Source organism: Pelmatolapia mariae, linkage group LG17, assembly GCF_036321145.2.
Source record: "Pelmatolapia mariae isolate MD_Pm_ZW linkage group LG17, Pm_UMD_F_2, whole genome shotgun sequence".
Lineage (NCBI taxonomy): Eukaryota > Metazoa > Chordata > Actinopteri > Cichliformes > Cichlidae > Pelmatolapia > Pelmatolapia mariae.
Window position 1 is genome coordinate 23,326,034 of NC_086242.1, and position 6,636 is coordinate 23,332,669.

Sequence of the window (6,636 nt, forward strand, 5' to 3'; positions counted from 1 at the left end):
TCCCAGCTGTGTGAACAGCTGGATTTCTGTTTGTTCTTTACAAAGAGCAAAAGCTGCAAGTGCAAACTGCTTTTCATACATTTGATACCCGCAGTAAACGATCAGATTTGTTTGTGTTGTTTCACACACAGTAAGATCAGCTTTGTTACTATATCTGAGGTGAATTCCTGCCTGGAAATCTGGAAACGTTTGTTTTGTTTTAGGGCTCAGTGAGGAGCACTTGAACGCACCGTTACCTTTACAGTACACCCTCTGCAGAGCAGCTCCTGTGGGGCGGGGCACACGCTGAGATCATTAACCTTCAGTCCTCTGAAGGATGGACGCTCCTCAGTGAAGGACTAGTCCCCCACAAAGGAGAAAACGTGAGTCTGTAATCTGCATTCAGATGAGCTTCCTTTGTTTCCAACTGCAGACCAATAAGATGATGATCAGGAAGCGTGAAAGAGCTGTCAGCGTGCTTGTCCATGCAGACTTTAAGTTTGTGGAGTCCTTGCTGGTCTGATTTTAAAGCTGCTGCATTCAAAGATAATTTCAAACTAATTAAATTCAAAGAATCAAAAAGAGTCTAACGGTTCATCAGAATAAAACTCCCAAACACAAGCTCAGCAACATAGTGTTTCTGCTGTGCAGCGAGGGGCACTCAGACCTAACAACCATTCCATAAACACATGGAACAACACCGTAGAGCCATCTCGACTGCACACCAGTATCTAAAGGTCAAAAGTCAGTTTCTGAGGAAGGCAATGTTTACTTTTTGGGCCAAGAAGTCAGATGGTTTGAAAGATGAGTGATGGAGCCATCTATGTCCAGGCATGGCATATGACACCAACTATCAGTCACCTACAGTGCAGTCTTTAGATCCCTTCCCCAACTCACACTTGCATCAAGTCACCAAATGATCATGTGGCAAAGTCCTGCAGTGGTTTTCTGCTTGACCCCCATTGATGGTAATGACCCATGCTTTTTCTTCACACCTTGTGTCACTGAGAATAAAAACCAGGGGGCTCTGCAACTTTTGTTTTTAGAACAGAAAAAGAGAAAGTGACACTGAAAGAAGTCCACTTCCTTTCTTCCTGACACTTCTATGTGTAATCTCGTACTAGGATGAGACAAACGTAAACCCTGGTAAGGCCAAGTCCAAATGATCAGACTAACAAATCGTTGTAGCTAAAAGACCTGGAAGAGGCTATCACAACCCGAAGTCAAACAGTGTGTCGAAAACTCCCATGAGATGAAGACGTGTCCAAGTCATGGCCTAGGTAGAATACTTTGAAAAGCATAAACTTTCAGTTTAGTGAGGTTCTGGGCCGTAAAGCCTGTTTTTGTTTGTTTTTGTTTGTTTATTTGATTTAGTCCTCCTCATGACATGACACACCCAAGACTTACACTACCAACCAATGATTTCAATTTAAAAACAGACTGTCCTGCTTGTGGCTGTGTTTGGGGACTGGTCCAGGATTCAGACAAAAGAATCATAGTCCTGAAGCTAAGGGCAGTGTAAACACTCTAGAGATGCACGATAATAATGCTGAAGCTCCAGAAAGTGAAGTCCACAACCTGATTGGTGACATTGTCGTGGATACGTCACCTAAATAGCTTGGAGGACATGATTTGTGCAAAACTGAGAAACCAAAAACTGGACTAAATGGTTACATTCACATCCAAAGTTTAACAATGAACTAAAAGGTCTGAGAATGGACTTCTTTCATCATCTGATTACTTTATGATTTTCTCTCTGTGAATTGTGTAAAATACAAATACTGTCTACACAGCCTCCATAGAGCACAGCCTAACAGTTTTATCAAATACAGCAGGAGTCCCTGTGTTACTGTAAACAGAGAGCTTCCTGAACATAATTACAGAGACATTTTCAGCAATTCCTGAGGCCGATTTGTCTGTTCGCATGTTTTCACATATCTAGATGTAATTCGCAGGCAGGATCCTGCGGGACGTTTCATCTGCACTTTCATTTGGTTTGTTTGTTCGTCTGTGGAAGTCATGATGAGAAGTGGAAGAAAACCAGTGAGTACAGCCTCTCCACATGCAGATTTTATCGCCACTGTGATTAATTAATGCTCCAGCAGTTAGCCAGCCCTCAGCAGCTCGATGAGCGGAGCTTGCTTGTATCGAGACGCTCGATGTGCTGCTGAATAAATTAACATCCTCATTGTTGTTCGTCATCAGTGAGTTAGAGCTTTAATTTGCAGAGTTAGAAACTTATTAATATGTGGTCCCAGGGACGTTTAAATGAGCTGCGAATATTCAAAGAAGCATCCATTAGATCCACTCAGGAGCTCCTTATCATGCTCCATTGTATTTCCCATTCAGCTCGCACACAAACACACACATCACAGCACATTCATTAGAAACTGATTAATCCATAAACACTGAGGTTTGTGTTTGTTTCTGCTCATTAAACATTTAAAACTCACACTACCTGGTTTTTGTTTCACAACCCACCGGCTCAGATCAAGCCCCAAACTTCGTCGAAGTGAGCTGCTGCACAGAACAACACTTTGCCTTTATTTACTTCAAGCCACAACAGCAGTCTGCTCCTCATATCAGCACACCACAAAGAACAGCAAAACAATTGAATACAAAACCTTGCAGGTAATACCAGTTCACCGTCCTCAACAGACTTCCCAAAACCTTCTCTGACAATCCTCATTTGTCCTTCAGTTTCTCTCAGCTTCTTTCTAGTCAAAACTTTGACGTCATCTTATCCATCTGTCTGAGTTTTTAATCCTGAACATTTCCTCTGCTTATTATTTTAAATCTTTTTTATTATCCTGTTTGCTGATGTCATGCACAGACACATGTTGGTGTGTGACTTAGACAAAAGCCATGTCTATTTACCTCATAAAACATTCCTGCTACTTTTATTCATTCATCCATCCCAGAGAGACCCTGTCATAGAGCAAGAGGTGGGGTAGAGTCTGGACAGTGTGCAACCTGAACAGATAATTATCATTCATAAACCAGCCAGCAACAAAAATGAGAAACAATGAGTGGAAATAAAGACACCTGGTGCCAATCATAAAGGTCCAAACAGGACTAAACAGGTGCTACTTTATCCACTCTTCAAACATCCATCATGAAGGTTCTGTAGCTGTCTAAAATGAGTCTGCCTAAAGACAAAACAGCATCTGTGCCTTCCCTGCCAGGATGAGAACACAGGGCATCAAATCCATCAAACTGCTCTGAGCTGGACCTGAAATGCGCAAACAGAGGACATATTCAGAGGAGCTCACTATATTCTGCTTTACAGCAGAGACTTTGAAAAAGTCAACACACTGTTCAGCGCCCCAGTATCACAATGATTGTCACACAGGCCCAAACTTCAGCTAAACTGATGAAATCCACTCAGGTCTGCATGTGAGGAGAAACTCTGAGGCAGATTAATTCAGAGGCTGCTGCTGCAGAGCCATTAGAGGAGAACGCTCGAAATGTGTAATGAGTGCAGGTGTCACAGGTGATGTTCAACATGCAGCAGCAAAATGACTTCATGAATTCATAACGAGAAGCCGATTGATCCCCAAACAACCCACAAACATTAGTTAATGGGAGTCAAGAGCGTGAGGTCGGAGTGGAGCCAAAAAACAAACGATGTGACAAAACTCCCGAAACACACAAAGTTCTCGCTCTGATCGCAGCCTGCAATCGGAGGCTGGGATAACGAGATGTGGAGGCTGAACCCACAGCAGTGTTCATCAATCTTTTAATCAAATCTTTTCTATTAAACACGACTCTGAGCCGCGACTCCCTCCTCCTCCTCATCTTCATCTGCTCTGTTAGAGAAAAGACGTAATTAATCAGAGATCATTAATATCTCTCTCGTCATGGCAGCTGGAAATCCTGTTACAGCTGAGCAGTAGGGAGAAAAAACATGATGACCCTCCACATTCATTAAATCTCATCCAGGATGTGTAGCTTTGGACACCTGAGGGAGGAAGAGCAACGGTAGGAGAAGAAAACCTGAAGGCTTATGTTTAGTGGTGGGTCTGCATCCTTCTGAACAGATTCAGAGGAAGATCATTAAACTATAGTTTAATAAGGCCAAACTCATCTCTATGTTTCAGTCATTCTGAATAATACCCTGAATATAACAGAAGACTGAACTTCCTTGCCAACTGACCTCCTTCCTCCTGCGTTGCTGTCTACAATCTGAAAACAAGTCAAAATGATCATCTCTAGGCAGATTCCTGCAGGGCCCAAGGCATTACAATTCAGGTAATATCCATTTAGGCACATCATAAATACGTCAGGTTACAATTCAAGGACACCTGCTCTTCTTCTACTGTTCCATTGTTGGATGTTAATATTCAAAATATTCAAGTTTCTAATTAAGAGGTCAAAAAGTCAGACACAGTTTTTTCTACCCCTCTGTATGATGTCACCCAGAGAGGACACAAGCCCCACACAGAGCCCCAGAATAAGCCAGTCGTCTCAGTAGGGGTTAAGAATTCGGTTATGTCACGTTGGTTATGTAGTCTTCAAATAGTTCCCAGTCATGGTAAGCGGGCAGTTGAAATGTGTGCTGATAACATACAGACTTTTTTTTTGCCTTCTTACCTTTTAAAAATGCATCTCAAACTTCTGTGATACTGTTTTTCTGACTTTCTCTAACTTCTCTAACCTATTGCAAGGCTCCATGATCCGCCACATGATCCATGATCCGTCACTGCTGTAATCTTCTTACTGGAGTGAACGAAGATTACAGGACCCTTGCAATAGTTCTGGTCCCACCTACCTGCTGTTGAACCAATCATAAGAAAGTTTCCTGAAGGGGGAGGGGATAAAGAGGCTCATTTTATAAGTAATGATAGCCCAGTGTCAGACAAAGAAGGATTATTTGGACTGTGACTAATGAAGTTGCTCCAAAGGATAAAATTATTAATATTATTATTAAATGTCATTTTTAAAACACATCTGGTCATGTTTGATTGAGTTCAGGTTAACCATAACAGTAAAATATACAAATGTAAAAATCCTCACTGCCTACAGCACTAAGCTTTCTAAGGCATCCTATTGGACTGGGTCTGTGATGGCTCACTGTTATCATCATGAACCACAGAATCCATTTTTATTCCTGAACATCTGCACAAACTCCTGAGCAGTCTGCAGACGTTCTGTTAAAAACAGCTTTTCTCCTGTTTGGACTGAAAAACGCTGTATGAAGTTGCCTTAGCACTAAAACACAAGAACAACAAAAAAAGAAAATACACCAATTCAATTCAATTCAATTTTATTTATATAGCGCCAAATCACAACAAAAGTCGCCTCAAGGTGCTTTAAACCTGATAATCAGAAACCTGATAATCTTTTTTTTTTTATCTGGAATCTCATATCATCCTCTGAGCTTGTTGGTGATATTTGAAAAGTCCCAGCATTTGGAGCATACGCTGGCTAAAACAAACCTTCTGTTTTCGTCTCTCCGTCTGTGTTGGCTTTGGGAAACAGAAACTGGGCGCAGCTCGGTCTCTTAAAATAGATTTAAACTTCAGAGAATGATTAAACATCAACCAGCTCAAAACTGAGACACACAAATACACTCAGAGGGCCAAAAATAACACAGAAACTGGCCTCACAGAGCCTCTGTGTTGGTCACATGACCACGAACAACTGATTTAAACACACCAGTTTAAAAAAATCAAACAGAGAATGTCAAAGGTCAAAGGTTAAGAGTCAGTGAAGAAGTTGTAAACAGACACTAATGAACATCTGTTCAATCAATGCTCAACATAAACAGTGGGTGGTTTTCACAATAAAAGCCTTAATTATTCATACTATGTTTACCAAAATAAAACCAGTCGGGAAAGCTGCTGCTGTCTGCTCCAGAGAATTACTTCAATCATTGAAAGGCTGCATGTCCAGAAGTATGTGGACAGCTGAACATGAGGTACAGTTTGGGGAGTTGAGCTTGTTTCTCTGCTGCTCCAGCATTTGTTAAACCTCCCGCAGAGATTTGCTCCCATTCAGACACCAGAAGTCGGCCGAGGTCCGCGCTGATGTCACCACTCTGATGAGGACTCTGTGGGCACCACACAGTTTCTTTATTATGCTTTGTGCTCAGAGGGGCTGTCACATTAAAGCAGGACAGGAGCACCGTGAATCTTTTGAAGTTGCGTAAATTCATCGACCTGAAAGCATCAAACACTGTAACGGCAATCAAAACACAAAATCCTTCCATTAATCCCGGAGATTTGAAGCAGTGCATGACCTTCAAATGCTGGACACCAAAAGCAGTTACTACAGCAGCATAAATGAGCTTTCATAATGAAAACATAAAAATCCAGCAGGGAAGACTAAAAGGTTTATCCAGAGGTGGGGAATGAAGCATTCTCTCCACACATCTTAGTCCCGCCCACCAGAGACACTAGCACAGGTGGTGAGGAAGTGACACGAGGAAGGATGAGGTAAGGTGGCACTGGAGGAATCAGAAAATGAGGCCAAGGCTCCAAACTCTGACACCTTTACCCCTGCAGATTAATATTGTTATATAAATGTTTTCTATCTTATTGTATTTGGTCACTTTAAGGGATTTCCATGTTTTAGAACCTATTAAAGTCTGTAGAGAATTAACCATTAACCTAATTACCCTGATAACATCCCATTATAACACTTTAAAGGTGAAAC